At 42.0% G+C, this 17,219-nt stretch overlaps 1 protein-coding gene across 6 annotated transcripts in view; it reads right to left on the reverse strand.

Annotated features, from left to right (window-relative positions):
* Positions 1–17,219, reverse strand: part of TACC1 (transforming acidic coiled-coil containing protein 1) — a 120,313-nt gene that overhangs the window by 72,369 nt on the left and 30,725 nt on the right. The gene's annotated exons all lie outside the window — the stretch shown is intronic.

The raw sequence follows: 17,219 nt of genomic DNA on the forward strand, positions 1-17,219 counted from the left end.
TGACAGTGTATGAGACAGCCTTTTCTCTAAATCTTAATCAACACTGAGTTCAGTTAATCTACACTATGGCAAATAGGTGGAAATGACATGCCATTGTTCGTTTTATTTGAACACATTTGATTGCTAAATGAAGTCTGAATGTATTTACTTATTTGAATGCATTTATTGAACCACTCGCCGACTTCCTTTCTTCCCACCCTCCCTTCCTTTCCTTCTTTCTCTGGTAAACAGAGTGCTTAAGTCCTCTGCTTTAAACCAGTAGTTCTGGGGCACCAGGGTGGCTCAGTCTGTTGAGCATCCAGCTTCGGCTCAGGTCATGGTCTCAGCTCATGAGCTCAAGCCCTACGTCAGGCTCTGTGCTGACAGCTCAGAGCCTGGAGGCTGCTTCGGATTTCTGTGTCTCCCTCTCTCTCTCTCTGCCCTCCCCTACTTGCACTCTGTCTCTGTCTCTCAAAAATGAATAAATGTTAAAAAATTAAAAATTAAAAAATAAATAAATAAACCAGTAGGCTGGTCTCTGCATCACCTCAGAATAAGAAATGAAATTCTCAAGCCCCACCCTGAACTTACAGAACTAGAAACTCTGGGGGTGGGTCCAGCATCTGTGTGCCCTCCAGTGAAAAGCAGCCACATGGGAGACCCTCCTTCTCTACACAGGAAATGTGTCTCTAACCTCCAAACTAGAGACAAAAAGCTTTTTTTTTTTTTTTAATATTTTTTAATGTTTATTTATTTTTGAAAGAGAGTAAGAGCAAGCAGAGGAGGGGCGGGTGGGGGGGCAGGGGATCCGAAGCAGGCTGATGTGGGGCTCAAACTCACCAACCATGAGATTATGACATGAGCCGAATCAGATGCTTAAGCTTAACTGGCTGAGCCACCCAGGCATCCCGAGACATAAAGCTTTTTGATCAAAAACAAGTTCAATATTTCCTCCTCAAAATGGCATTTGTGGACTGAATTTCATTTACTATTTTCTCATATTCGAAATATTCTTAATTACCTCAACAAGACTCATGAGTCCATTGTATCACCAGCACCTAACTCACAATGGCCCAAGACAGCTGTAAGAAGTATTTCCTATTCTTGTCTGCCTGGCATCACTACCCCTTCTCTGAGCAAAACTCCACATTTTCTTTGAGAAGCCATCCCCTCCCACCCTCAGGGCCTGTGGTTTGGGTATCTGGCTCCAGATGTAGGAGTGGGAGAGTGAGTCAGGCCTGACTAAATACCACATTCCACAACCAGCCCCCCACACCACCACCCCCACACCTGGTTCTGCAAAGGGCACATGACCCAAGCACAACCACCTTGTCTCCTGACAACCTCTCCAAACCCTGTCACCACTACCTCTCCTATTTCCTGTATCAAACCTGTGCCCTCTGATAGGATTCCAAAGAAAATCCAGCATCCTAACGGAGGGAGACATGCTAAAAGCTGCCCACAGGAGCCACCTGTGGGAGAAACAGCCTCTACCATGGTAACTACAGTGTGTTCAGCAGGCATCCCAGGGCACAGGCTGGTATCAGCAGACAGTATATGCACAAATGTGACTCCACACTGGGATTAGCCAACATGATGGGCATTTTCATTAGTCACTGGCCTCTTGGTTCAATAATCCCTTTATTTAAGAAGCTCTGTAAGCCTCAAGTAATGACAGCTGGTAGACACATTTCCCAGGCTGGTGGGTGCCAGGAATGGATCTGTGGAGTTTGTGTGGTAACATTCTTCAGTCTCATTCCAGGGCTCCTGATACATCTGTTTGGTAAAAAGGGGCCTCAGATGTTCCCAGAATTCACTCTCCCTCGCCAATACCACCAACGGCCAAATTTAAAGAAATTCCCTAATTCTTAGATACTTATTGAAGTGTCCTTGTGCTAGAGTCTTTCTTTTCTCCCTTTGGTTTTTTATTTTTTCCCCCTCAAATAAGATATGCAGAATTGTTTTATCTCCAGCACCTACACTTCAATTAAATTCACTCATTCAAAAACTTCTATTGAGTGGCTCTCAGTACCCGCAAGGCAGGCCAAGGGAACTTGGCCTCTCTGAAATCAACACACAAAACAGGCACATTACAGACAGCATAATGCAAGGAACTGATTTGTTTCACACATCCCCAGCCTCTGCCTGATGAAAGTGGAGGAAAGCTCAAGTATGACCAAAAAAGGAAACAAAATGATTCAGCTTCCATAGAGGGTTTTCAAATGCGTGAAGGGAAAAAGTATGGGGGAGAGGAAGAAAAGAGGGAGGGAGGGAGGGAAACCCAAGAGCGGTGACGTTATCGACTGCAAAAGAGAAAAGTGAGCATGCTCCTCTCAAGATTATTCTCCTCCTGGAGAGCTATTTTCATGCTGATAAATAATATAGCATCAAAAAAATCTCTCTGCTTTGTAAAGAACATGAGAAATCTAGGATTTGATACTGTCAGCTAGAGTATTCATACTCTATTCAAGACAGACAGCTCTGAATACAGCTCTTCGGCTCAGCAGGGGAAACCACAGTCATCTGACATCTCTATGTATGCAACTATCACAGCTCTGTGAGAAAGGATGTGTGGGAAAATCAGGGCTGGCAACACAGTGCATGTTCATACACGTACACACCCCCCCCCATACACACAGCTCACACACAGGCGTGCACAGCACACACAGTCACAGAGACCCACATACACCCCCCCCACCTCTACACAGTCACATGCACACCATACACACTTATACAACAGAATCACACACACCTCACACACATGCGTGCGCTACATGAGTCACACACATACACATAGCCCTACACAGACACACACACACACACACACACAGCCATACACACCCCTCAAACACCAGTCCCAACACAAGCCCCAGCCCCACTGACCGTTCGTACAGCAGTATGGAATCGATCAAACAAGACAGACAATTATCAGGGGTATAAAAACAACTTCTACTTAAAAGAAAAAGACCATAAAACTGGGAAAGGTCTGCCAAATGAGAAACACAAGGAGAAATTAAAACGGGTAAGCCTAGGGAAACAAAGACTGAGAAAAAGAAACGTTGGAAGAACCAGTCAAGTTAGAGTTTTGGTCTCTGAAGAACATTCCTCAAAAACTGGGCTAACCCACTCTCATTAAGGAAGAACTGGCATCCTGTTGGGTTGGGGAAACACCGGTGTCCCCCTTTCTCTGTGTGAATAAAACCTACTGTGGGGCGCCTGGGTGGCTTAGTCGGTTAAGCGTCTGATTTCGGCTCAGGTCATGATCTCGCGGTTGGTGAGTTCAAGCCCTGCGTCAGGCTCTGTGCTGATGGCTCAGAGCCTGGAGCCTGTTTCAGATTCTGTGTCTCCCTCTCTCTCTGATCCTCCCCCGTTCATGCTGTGTCTCTCTCTGTCTCAAAAATAAATAAACGTTAAAAAAAAAAATTTTAAACCTACTGTACAGATTTGCCAGCCATGTGCTACAGCAGCCACCAGAGGGCACCAGAAAGTTCTGTCACACATTCAATCAACAAATATTTTTTAAAGAGAATTTCTTCAAGATTCGTGTTTCTATAAATACAAAAAGTTACCACGAGCCCCTTCTGCATCCAACGCAGGTGTTTATTCTGGAACTCAACCTTTGCACACCAATAAACAACACACGAAGGAGGGAGAAGTCTTCCAACTTCTCAGAAGCCACAAAAAGTATGCTCTGAATCATGTGATTTGAAGTGAAGAGAAACAACACACCCATGAAAAGCTCCTTCCTAGCCAGCGGGAGACAGAAATATCCAAAAATTCAATTTCATTCCCCGTTGTTCCCTATTTTCATTTTTCCTACATGTACTGAGTATCTGATGACTCTTTTATCCCACCCAACAAAGGAGTCCACAGAAGACACTGTCTCATCTCAGACCAACCTTGGTCAAGAACTAAGGAGATGGTGGCTGGCGCCCCCTGGTGGGAGGACTGGAGAACAGCGCCTCCTACCTGGCAAGAAGCAGGTAAAAGAGGCCCCACTCCACACCATCCTACCGCTATCTCTTTCCTCCCCACTATTGTCAGCTACTTTTGAAATCTGGGCACATCTCTTAGTTCTAATCTTATCCTCAAGGGAACCTTCCAACAAGCACTTCAGGTATCAACTGTTAAGGTGGCCCATATTCTTCAGAATTTGACTTGTGTTCCCAAATGTCATTACTAGGACTCATACTAGGAACCATGGCTTCACACATGGGGACCCAGTGGAGGCACAGGTTCGCCAAGGCAAAGGAAGCAATGGGGGACGGGACTGTTCTCAAAGAAATGCTTAAAAGGTGATGTCTGGCAGGTAAAATGTCATTCATCTTCCCACCATTATTTCATGCCCAAGCCTTCCTAGTTTTGTTTTCTCAAACCCCTATTTAAGAACAATTTGGATGTAGCCATAGAAACATAACATTTTGCAGTTGTTAGGAAAGCAAGACTCACAGACAAAAATAATTCAGCAAAGAAACCCAGGAGAGGCATTCTATCTGCTCTGTGTAAATGTAATACAGTATATGCGTATTTATCTATAGAATGGGCTGGACAATGTTTCTCAAACATTTACTTTCCTGAAACCATGTTATCACTAGGGAAAAAGCCATAAAACTTATTTTCCAGCAGATAACAGAAGCCGCTGCTAGTTAATGAGTTGCCTACATGGCAGACCCACTCTGGAAATGACTGGTAATTTTGTTTCTTCTGCTTCAGCCAGGTTCATTAGGCTTGAATCCCAGTGCTACCGTTTACTACTAGCTCTGTGGCCTTAGTTTCTTAACTTTTCCCAGGCCTCAGTTTATTTATCTGTAAAATTCAGATAATAATATACCTCATGGGGTTTAGGAAAGGATTAAATGAGATAATTTTCAGTGGCTTCAGGATCTCTGATCCTTCTAACTTTAATGTATTGTATATATGTGTATTTTCATTTGGAAAAAGCCTACAAACATTTGATCATATAATCAAGGGATCTGTGATCCAAAGGAGTTTTAAGAGCTCTTTATTCTCAAGCAGAGCATCTTTATAAGATTCCTGGGGCTCCTGTCCTTATCAGTGACATATCATGCTGTCAGGCTTCTGTGGGGACATGCAGTATGAGACAAGTGTATGGGTTATATTAGAAACAGAACTGGCCTGCTTTCAGAAAATAGCTAGGACTCTAAAGTTTCTATGTAATACTCCTAAATTTAAACAAGCCAAATATAATTTCTTTTGCCTACAACTGTTATTAATAGCATTTGTAGGAGACATACCATAAGATTGGTCAAGCCAAAACTGTACTATGTACAGGCAAAAAAAAAAATTTATATCCACAGTATCCTTAACAGTGATAACATGAAAATGAAGAAGTGTCGACGTGAGGAATTCTCTTACTTTCCAAAGTTACCAAGTCTCTACAGGTAGAAGAGCAGGCGGATAAAGGACAAGTAGAGAATAGTGGTTAATCATTTGCAATTCCTTATAGAAATCTACAAGGGCTTTATATCATATCACCATGAAAAGGAAAGTCTAGATGGTCCACAGAAAGTGTATGTGTTACAAAACATGCAGATGACCTGAGAGTATCTGAAGGCACCACTGTTTCCATACAGGAAGCTAAACTGTTTAAAATGAAACCTTCAAGTGGACCCTAGATTGACCTATGTCAGTGTAAAATCTGTGAGAAAAGCTCTGGTATGGATGTTCTTTTTCTTTTAACATTTATTTATTTTTGAGACAGAGAGAGACAGAGCATGAACAGGAGAGGGTCAGAGAGACAGGGAGACACAGAATCTGAAACAGGCTCCAGGCTCTGAGCTGTCATCACAGAGCCCGACGCGGGGCTCGAACTCACGGACCGCGAGATCATGCCTTGAGCCGAAGTCGGACACCCAACCGACTGAGCCACCCAGGCGCCCCTGGATGTTCTTTTTTTCCCCAAGCTCCACACATTCCCCTCCATTCCCGAAATCATCTCCACCTGTTTGACTCTTCAGCAAATGTCCTGCCCTCGAATACTCAGATTTTAAACATTTAAAATAAGAATGGAAAGACCTTTTCACCATCTTTCCTTCTTCCCAGCTGCTGCAGCCATGAACATCAAGCTGTGGGGTTTCAGTGGGAGCAAGATGTACCCCAGACACGGGAGGCACCACGGCAAGACTGAGGGGAAGGTTTTCCAATTTGTTCATGCAAAATGTGAGTCGGCACTCCTTTCCACAGCAGATAAACTGGACTCTCCTCTACAAGCACAAAAAGGAACACCTGGAAGACACTCAAAAGAAAAGAACTCACAGCTCAGTCAAATTTCAGAAGGCCATCACTGGTGCATCTCTTGCTGATATAATGGTCAGGAGGATCAGAAACCTGTAATTAGGAAGGCCTAATAGGGGCTGCCAAGGAAGCAAAAGGCTAATCAAAAGGCCTAATAGGGGCTGCCAAGGAAGCAAAAGGCTAATCAAAAGGCCTAATAGGGGCTGCCAAGGAAGCAAAAAAGGCTAATCAAGCACATAAAAAGGCAGCAATGGCTGCTGATAAGCCTCCCACGAAGGCAGCACCTCAGTAAAAAAGACTGTGAAACCCATGAAGCTTTCTGCACCTTTAGTTGGTGGAAAACGCAAAGTTGGCAGATCAGATTTTTAAATAAACATCTATTAAAAAAATGAAAAGAGAAAAAGCATCAAGTGTTAAATAGAAGGAAAGAGAGGTTATACTCTAATACTCAATATTTTATTTATTTATTTGGCTAGTGTGGAGCCCAATGCGGGGCTTGAACTCACAACCCTGAGATCAACACATGAGCTGAAGTCAAGAGTCAGTACCTAACTGCCTCAGCCACGTAGACACCCCTAATACTCAATTTTTAAAATGCTATTACAATCTGCAGGAAAAGAAAGGATTAATGCAGGTCTTCCTCAATTTACAATGCAGTTATATCTTGATAAAGCCATTATAAATTGAAAATATCATAAGTTGAAAATGCATTTAGGGGCACCTGGGTGGCTCAGTTGGTTAAGTATCTGACTCCTGATTTCAGCTTAAGTCATGGTCTCACAGTTCGTAGGATCAAGCCCAAGTCAAGCGCAGAACCTGCTTGGGATTCTCTCTATCCCTCTATCTCTGCCCCTCCTGCTCTCTCTCTCTCTCTCAAAATAAACATTAAAAAAATGAAGAAAATTCATTTTATATGTCTGACATACCAAACACCATAGCTTAACCTAGTCTACCTCAAACGTGCAAAGAACACTTACACTAGCCTACAGTTGGGCAAAATCCTCTAACACAAAGCCCATTTTATAATAAAGCATTGAATGTCTCAAATGGCTCAACTGGTTAAGTGTCCAACTCTTGATCTCAGCTCAGGTCTTGACCTCAGGGTCATGAGTTCAAGCCCCACACTGGGCTCTGCACTATGGAGCTACTTAAAGAAGGAAGGAAGGAAGGAAGGAAGGAAGGAAGGAAGGAAGGAAGGAAAGAAGAAAGATTACTAAATGTAATGTGGTATTCTGGATGGAATTCTGTAACAGAAAAAGGATAGCAGATAAAAGCTAAGGAAATCTGAATAAAGTATGGACTTTAGTTAATATATCAGCAACAGTTTCATTAACTATAACAAATGTACCATACAAATATGAGATGGTGATAGAGGAGATTGTGTGTGGCATCTACAGGAATTCTCAGTAAGTCAGCTGAATTTTTCTGTAAGCCTAAAACTGTTCTAAAATAAAAAGTTAATTTAAAAAATACCTCTCCAACAAAACAAAACAAAACAAAAATGGTGGAAAAGGGTTGCTAGATTTGTGTGACACAATTTTGTTACTCATTAGCTGTGAGACCTTGGGCATGTTGTTTAATCTCTCTGTACCCATTTCCTCATGTATAAAACAGGAATTGAAAATTATACCTGCCTAATAGGGTTATTTTGAGAATCATTTAAATAAACGCATGTAAGACATTAACATTTTCCTAGCACATAGCAAGCACTCAATAGATGTTAGCTGGCCTCATCATATAAAGAATCCTCACAAATAAATATGAAAAATTAATATCTCATTACAAAATTGACAAATAGAAATAAATTAAAAAATTACAGCTGGTTAGTAACATATAAGGGAAAAGTTCACTCTCATTGATAAGGACAAAAGAAATAAATAAATCAAAATTATATATTTTTTCTTACCAAACTGGCAAAGATTCAAACTGACAGTGCCCAGAACTGGAAAGGATGCTATAAGCATCTAGAAAGGACACTGTACTGCTGGGGGGAGTGCAGTCAGTACTAGGTTTTTTTTGTTTGTTTATTTCTTTATTTTTGAGGGAGGGGGGCACGAACAGGGGAGGGATGGAGAGAGACAGACAGACAGAATCCCAAGCAGGCTCTGTGCTGTCAGCACAGAACCTGGCACAAGGCTTGATCCCACAAACTGTGAAATCATGACTTGAGCTGAAATCAATAGTCTGACGCTTAACCAACTGAGCCGCCCAGGTGCCCCTAATTGGTACTATTTTTGGGGGAATAATTTGACAATATGTGGTAATATATAACAAAACATTTAGAATGTTCACATTCTTTGATCCTGTGATTAAACTTCTAGGAATGTATCCTAAGTTATTAACCAGAGATGTACAAAGAATTATAAGGATATTTATTAACTGTGTTATTTACACGAGCAAGAACAGTTACCAACCTAAATGTTAACCATTTAGGAAAGAATTGAATAAACTATGATACATGTAGATACTATACCATGTCAGTATAATGACAGAGAAATGTTAATAACATTAAGTCAAAAAAATCAGAATGTAAAACACAGTATAACCCCACTTTTGAAAAATATATTTACTGGAGAAAAAGAGACAGTAATAAAATATACCAAGATATTAACAGTCATCTCTGGGTAATGAGATTATGAGTGATTTATTTTCTTTATAGTTTTCTGTGTTTTACAAATTTTCAGATTTTTAAAAATATACTTTATGATTATAAAAGAATATATGCTTCTAATAGAAAATCAGGAAAAAGGAAACATTTATATATGCTACTGAATAGCTAATAAACAAAAATGAAGACAGGGTAAGGGGTTGAAAAAGGAAACTCTAGTCCCCTGGATGTGCTGATGGGGTGGGCGGTGAGGTGCTGGGGAGGATCATAGGAAGTTGTGGTTTCCTGGAACCCCCCACCATTTGGTTGAGCCCCTCTGCAAGAATCCTTCTCCCCAGTCTCATCCAGGGCTGCCATGGTGGTTTGGCCAACCCCTCAGCTGAAAACTTCCATCTATGGCTCCTGAAATTAAGTCCAAACTCCCACATAAGCCACAAAGACCCCACACCCAGACTTTATCCACTTCTCCAGATTCACCATTTCCCGACGCCACCAGTCCATTCCACATACACCTTACCCCCAAATCCTCACCACTCCCCAGACACGGCAAGCTCCCCACACCACCAGGCCATGCTGCACACAGGCTTTCCTTGCACCTGGACTGCCCTTCCCTGACCCCCTCACCTAGCAACTCATTCATCCTTCAAGACTCCTTCCAGGGTCAGTTTCTTCTCTGCAAACAGGTGGGTTCCCTGATGCTCATCTCTCAGGACGTCTGACCCTCACAGTGATTCCACTTTCCTGCCTGCCTCTCAGGGGCTCCTGTCCACATCTAGGTCCTCTTTGGCTACACAGTGCCTGAGTGTCTGGCTCGGAGCAGGTTCTCAGCAGACATCATGGGGTGAAAAGTCTGGCTGGAGATGGGGAAGGCAGGTAAGGAGAATTTCTGGGACAGCATACTGCCACTGGAAGGCAGTCTAGCATTCTCTCAGGCAAGGCTGGCTGCCACAAGCCAAGAAGAAAAAGCCACGGAGAAAGAGAGAGAGAGATAGTAAAACATACACACATGTACACACATGTACACACACACATGTACACACACGCACACTACCTCAAGAAACCCCAAGCAGCTAAGACCATCTTGAAAAGGAAAAAAAGTTGAAGGACCATACTTCCTGTTTCAAACTTACTACAAAGTTACAATCATCTAAACGGTGTGTCACCAGAGTAAGAATAGCCATATGAAAGCCCAGAAATAAAACCTCACATACATGGTCAACTGATTTTCAACAAGGGTACCAAAACCATTCAACCAGGAAAGGATACTCTTTTCAACAAATGGTGCCAGAAAAACTGGACCCACATTCACCCAAAAGAATGAAGGAGTCCTTACCTTACACTAGATGTAAAACTTACTCTCAAAATGGATACAAGACCTAAACTTAAGAGCTAACCTATAAAACTCTTAGAATAAGACATAGAACAAAATCCTCATGATGCTGGATTTGGTAATGATTTCTTGGATGCAACACCAAAAGCACACGCAATACAAGAAAGAGTAGTTAAGTTGGACTTCATTAAAATTAAGAACTTTTGTGCATCAAAGGATACTATCAACACAGTAAAAAGGCAACCCACATAATAGGAGAAAATGTTTGAAATGACATATATCCAAAGAACGCCTGTAACTCAAGAACAAGAAAACAAACAACTGGGGCAGTTGGGTGGCTCAGTCAGTTAAGCGTCTGACTTTGGCTCAGGTCATGATCTCACAGTTCACGAGTTCGAGCCCCACTTCTGGCTCTGTGCTGATAGCTCAGAGCCTGGACCCTGCTTCAGATTCTGTGTCTCACTCTTTCTCTGGCCCTCCCCAGCTCATGCTCTGTCTCTCTGTCTCTCTGTCTCTCAAAAATAAAAATAAAACATTAAAAAAAAAAAAAAAAAGGAAAACAAACCTAATCCAAAACTGGACAAAGGACTTAAATAGACATTTCTCCAAAGAAGAGATACAAGTGGTCCATAAGCACATGAAAAGATGATCAATATCACTAATCACTAGGGAAATGCACAGCAAAACAAAATGAGATGCCACTTTACACTCATTAGGCCAGATATGAATTTTAAAAAAAAGAAGCAAAAAGAAAGTGTTGGGCGGATATGGAGAAACTGGAACCCTCATGCATTGCTGGTGGGAATGTAAATGGTGACATACTGGGGAAAACCATTTGATGGTTCCTCAAAAAGTTAAACATAGAGGTACCATGGGGCTGATCAATTCTGTTCCTGGCATATACCCAAGAGAAATGAAAGGAGAGACTCAAACAGGTACCTGCACACTAACCTGCAGAGCAGAATTATTCACAACGGTCAAAAGGTGGAAGTGACCCAAGGGCCCATCAACAGACAAGTGCATAAATAGTATGTGGAGTATACATATCACGGAATATTATTCAGCCATAAAAAGGAATGAAATTCTGCCCGCGATACAACAGGGATGAACCTTGAGGGCATTATGCTAAGTTAAGTAAGCTAGACACCAAAGGACAAAGGACAAATATTGTACATTGCCAGTTACAGAAGGGACCTAGAATAGGCAGACAGAGACAGAACACAGAATAAAGGTTACCAGGGGCAGGGGAGGGGAGGTTGAGGAGTTACTGTTTAATGGGTGCAGAGTTTCTGTCTGGGATGATGAAAAAGTCCTGGAAGTGGATAGTTGTGGTGGTTATACAACATTGGGAAAGTACTTAATGCCACTGAGTTGTATGCTTATAAATGATTCAAATGGCGAATTTTATGTTATGTGTATTTTACCACAATTTAAAAAATGCAAACAAAACAAAACAACAACAAACCACCAAAAAACAAAAAACACAGCCCACAATAGCCAGAGTGAACTTTCTCAGAAGATGGGTCTCCATGTTCCATGGCCATATGGGATGCAACCAGTTCATTTCCTTGACCTTGGGTTAACAAATTCACGCACCCTGTGGCCCACTCTGCCTAGGAGCCAACTCAGACCTTAGAAAATCTGTTGCAAGCTCAGGACACCAGCAACTGAGCCTTCCCTGTTTTCCTTTTCTCTTCTTGATTTTTAATTTTTTTAATTTATTTTTTATTATTTTTTATTTTTTTAGAGAGCGAGAGAGAGCATGCACCAAGCAGGGGAGAGGGAGAGAGAGAATCCCAAGCAGGCTCCATGTTCAGTGTGAGCCCAACGCAGTGCTCAATCTTATGACGGTGAGATCAAGACCTGAGCTGAAATCGAGTCAGCTGCTCAGCTGACTGAGCCACCCAGGTGCCCCTCGTCTTATTTTTAACACTGAAACACGTACTAGCTTGGAGAAGCCACACTGAATGGAAAAGAGGGAAGAAACTGTGGAACAAAACTACACCCGAACCCCCTCGGAGTTTCAGTCCTTAACAGACCAACTATCTTACCTTTTAATGACTTTCAGAGAGAGATTTTTCTTCCCTTATTAACTGTTTACTATTTGAACTGCCCCCATGGTCTAGAAGTTGTGATAGCTAAGCTCAACACACACATACAAATAATCCCCTTGTCATGCAATTCAAACCATTTCCTTTTGTGCTGGCTGCACTGGAGATGGAGCCATTCAAACATGGGCATTTAAAAATTTTCTATAGCAATCGGGAACCTAAGTGTTTTTAAGGACAATATAAATCGCACTGGGTTTCAGAAACATAATTCTCAAAGTTCACTTATTTTGAGTTATATTTTCCTGTGTCTAAAACTTCAAAGTCAGTGCTTCCCTTTTCATGTCAGGGGCATCTGTCCCACAGTGACTTGCCCGTCAAGGGGCACTTCAGTTTAGTTGTTGCTGATTTCGCAGGTCACCAGAACCTTGTAGAAACCGCATCTGATTCACATGATCAGAAAGGTGCATGGGAAAAACACTCAAAACCTCAAACTCGTCCTGACTTTGCCAATGTCCTATTCCATTACGATATATTCCAAATGCAAACAAAGACTGGTCTAGAAATTTAATAAAAATTGACAGCAGGTTCATATCTTGCATTCCAGGCAGACAAGCTCAACGAGCAGTAAATGAATTAGTTACACACCATATTCCCTAATGAATAAGAGGCTTTGTTTATGTCATTGTTCAAATCTCTCCACAAATTACTTGTTCTTAGAAAACCCACCCTAGCCACATTTCAAAAAAAAAAAAAAAATCACCTAAGGAATCACTGATTTCAAATACTTCTCCAAAGTACCATATTCCCAAACACACGTCCATCCTCTTGATAGTGCATCTTTCTGGAAAATGGAAATTAACTGAGGAAAAAATTAACTTGAAAAAGTTATTGCCTTGTTGAATTAGGACACAAGTCAATCTTCCCTTCAGAAAAGATGCTGCTTTTTTCAAAAATATACATCCCAAAGAACCTAGCATAGCATCTGGTTTATAGCTATATGTAAATGTACTCATAATAACTTAGGTATTGAGTCTTCAGTAAGTACCAGGCCCTGCACTAATAACAGACACCACTTCAAAAAGTAGTTATGAGGGGCGCCTCGGTGGCTCCATCAGGTAAGCGTCTGACTCTTGATTTCAGGTCAGGTCATGATCTCAACGTCGCAGGACGAAGCCTGGCACTGGGTTCCACACTGGGTGTCCAGCCTTCTTGATATTCTCTTTACCTCTCTCTCTCTCTGCCCCTCCCCCGCGCTTGCTCTCTCTCTCAAAAAAAAGGTAGTTATGATTAATGCCATTTTAAAGATGTAAAAATTTTACTCAACTGAAGAAATTAACTGTTTTCCAAAGCTTCCTGAACTAAGTAAGCGATCTAGCTGGAATTCTAACCTGAGTCTGCCTCAGTCCACAGCTTCTGTTCCTAATCACCGTAACGCGCAGCCTCCCTGAATAAATGAAGTGACATTTTCCCTACCATTTACCAAAGCAGCAATTTTCTTTCTTTGGGTCTGGGAAAGGGAAACAGCTACAATTTTCAATAATAATCAGTATTGGGGAGGCTAGGTGGCTCAGTCAGTTTAGCGTCTGACTCTTGGTTTCCACTTAGGTCATGATCTCTTGGCTTCGTGGGTTGAGGCTTGAGATTCTCTCTCTCCCCCAGTCTGCTTCTCCCCCACTCACACTGTGTGTCTCTTTCAAAATAAATAAGCTTTAAACAAAATGTTCTTTAATGTTTTATTTATTTTTGAGAGAGTGCAAGCAGGAGAGGGGCAGAGAGAGACAGACAGACAGAGGATCTGAAGCAGGCTCTGTGCTGATAGCAGCAAGCCTGATGTGGGGCTTGAACTCCCGAACCAGGAGATCATGACCCGAGCCAAAGTCAGACACTCAACTGACTGAGCCACCCAAGTGCCCCCCCCAAATGTTCTTAATCATTAAAAATAATAATGAGTATTATCTTGGGGCTCCTGCATGGCTCAGTTAAGCGTCCGATTCTTAATTTCAGCTCACATCATGATTTCACAGTTGTGGGATCAAGCCCTGAGTGGGGCTGCACACTGAGGATTGAGCCTGGTTGGGATTCTCTCTCTCCCCCTCTCTCTCTCTGCTCCTCCCCCACTCACACACTCTCTCTCTCAAAATAAATAAACATTAAAAATAATGACTATTATCTTAAAATCAGACATTTCTTTTCATGTACATCCATACTTCCTTATATTTCACAATACAGCTCTGTCACGAAAGATTTATCTGGCTAATTTTAGCACTAGGTTAAATTATTCCAAAATATAAATTGTGAACATCCTGAAACATAATTTCTTCCTCAAAAGACAGATGCCAGCAGTAATGCTTTCCTTGTGAGATTTTCAAGTATTTATTTACTTATTTAAAAAAGGAACAATAGATTTTGAAAATGCAACTGAAAAGGCTTGAGTAGGAGAACTTCCTTGAGGTCAGTGTTATCCACGACAGCCATATGTCCGGCAGGAAATCTGCAGCCGAGTGACATTAACAATGAATCCCCATTTTCTCAGACCCTGGAGACACTTGTGGCTTGTACATCTAAATAAGGCAGGGCTTGGACAAAGCATACTTTTAGCTTTTCATATTACAGGCACGGAATCTCATATTTCTAATCTTTGACCTGGTGCATGCAAAGTCGTTTGTAGGGCTGACTTTTTAAACAGAATCTGCACACTCTGATGAGACCAAATAATCCTATCACCAGCTACATGAGTTTCTGTGCTTCTTTTTTTTTTAATTTTTAAAAAGTTTTTATTTATTTTTGAGAGAGAGAGACAGACAGACAGACAGACAGACCAGGAGCAGGAAAGGGGCAGAGAGAGAGGGAGACACAGAATCCGAAGCAGGCTCTAGGCTCCAAGCTGTCAGCACAGAGCCCAACGCAGGGCTCCAAACCATGAACCAAGAGATCATGACCTGAGCCAAAGTCAGACGCTTAACTGACTGAGCCACCCAGGTGTCCCTGTGTGCTTCTTGATGTATTAAATTGGGCTAAATTCCCAGGTGAAGATCAAAGATGGGCTTCTATGTTGATCATATTTAGGCAAGCTTTGCTAAATATCTAAGGTACACGTAAGAACTTCATTGAAGAGAAAGATCCTCTATCGCCAAGCCACTGGATAATCTAACAACTGAGAATCAAATTCCTCACCCTAACAACTGAACCTTACACAGAAAGTACTGAGTTCGGCATGCTACCAGTGAATGATCCCAATATTTACTTTCAAATTACACAGTAAACCCTGCCACTTGTTCACAAAGATTAGTCAATTTTTATCCTTAGGTAAAACAATATATTGTTCAGAGATAAAACTATAACTTGTTTTTTGTACATACATGATTTTATAGCACCTTCAGAACAGCCTATCAAGTGGACATGGTTTTCATTCCCATTTTACAAATAAGGAAACAAACACAGAGAGGTTAAGGAACAGATAAAAGATCTCCAGCTGTTAAGGAGCAGAGCCTAGAATTAAACCCAGGATTATGTGCTTCCAAAACTCTTAACTTCATCTCAATGTTACACTGCGTCTCATGTTTGTTTTTGAAAAAGGTTAAATCAACTTTGGCAATTTCCTTTTAGTAGGTACTAAGCATTGCTAATTCAGATTTCTGCCTTATGCAGGAAGAATTAAAGGAAAAAAAAGTGGGATGCAGTCTGCCAGCTGAGACAAAAGTCTGCTTCCTAAGACAGCCCTAACTCTCCTGTGGGAGGCAGCTGCAGCAAGAGCTCTGGAGTCAGACAATGGGAGTCCACCACTTTCTAGCTGTGTGACCTTGAACAAGTCACTTAATCTCTCTGTCCTTCAGTTTTCTCATCAGTAAAACAAGGGCAGTAATAGAAATGAACTCAATGTTCTTGGGGGTTAAATAACTTAAAAGAATGTTTTTGCGCATTGTACATGCTTGTATTTAGAGGGTTTTTGCACATTTTACACGCTGGATAATTCTCAGCTCCTCATACGATTAATAAGCTGCCTGAACTAAGTTTAGTGTTCATACATAAACATCAGGAGGCACAACTAACATGCCTATTATTTAGATATTCAGAAAGCTACTTTGCCTTGAAAAGATGATCAAGGGGCGCCCGGGGGGCTCAGTCGGTTAAGCCTGACTTTGCTCAGGTCATGATCTCACTGCTTGTGGGCTTGAGCCTGGCTTCAGGCTCTGTGCTGACAGCACCGAGCCTGGAGCCTACTTGGATTCTGTCTCCCTCTCTCTGCCCCTCCCCTGCTCGCACTCTCTCTCTCTCAAAAATAAATAAACATTAAAAAGAAAGAAAAAAAAAGATGATCAAAAGCCCTCCCATGGCACAGACTGCTGTATGTCAAGGCCCAGGGTATCCTTCTCAAACGAAATAGCTTTGTCACTGGCTGACTGAAAATACAGTATGAGTTCCTCTACATTACCTCACCTCCAAGTTACACACACGCTCCAAAATTAATTTTAAATGAAAAGGTTAACTATTGTTTGGGTTCTCAAGTAGTTAGCAACGCATCCTCTCTGGCGAGAAGCATGGCCACCTTGCAAACCGTGCAACTAATTTGCTCTAAATCACGTTCTCTAAAAGTGTTTCTTCGCAGCTTGCATTTCAGTTACTTGGTGTCCCCAATTGTTGTTGTCCCAGAACAAAAGCCTAATTGCTGCTGCTACAATACAGCCCTTTTTCTGAGATCATCATGAAGCCCTCGGAGCAAACAAGAGAGGGAGTTCTCATGAGCAGCAAGCACTGCATCCAAATTCCTGCACTCCAAAGGCCAACACGAGCCAAATTATCGGAGACTCGAGCCCCTTGCTTATATCTACACTTCCCTGCAAATAGCTGTCTCGCGAATACTTCAGAGCCCTTTAGGACACATGTGTTTTCCTGCCCGGACGAGTTCCGAAAAACTCGCAGCCCCTTTCTCCCACCCGCGCAGCGTGAACAAGCGCCGGGCAGCAGCCCCGCCTGGGCGCGATTTTGTCGCGGTGGG

The sequence above is a fragment of the Panthera tigris genome, chromosome B1 (assembly GCF_018350195.1).
Source record: "Panthera tigris isolate Pti1 chromosome B1, P.tigris_Pti1_mat1.1, whole genome shotgun sequence".
Classification (NCBI taxonomy): domain Eukaryota; kingdom Metazoa; phylum Chordata; class Mammalia; order Carnivora; family Felidae; genus Panthera; species Panthera tigris.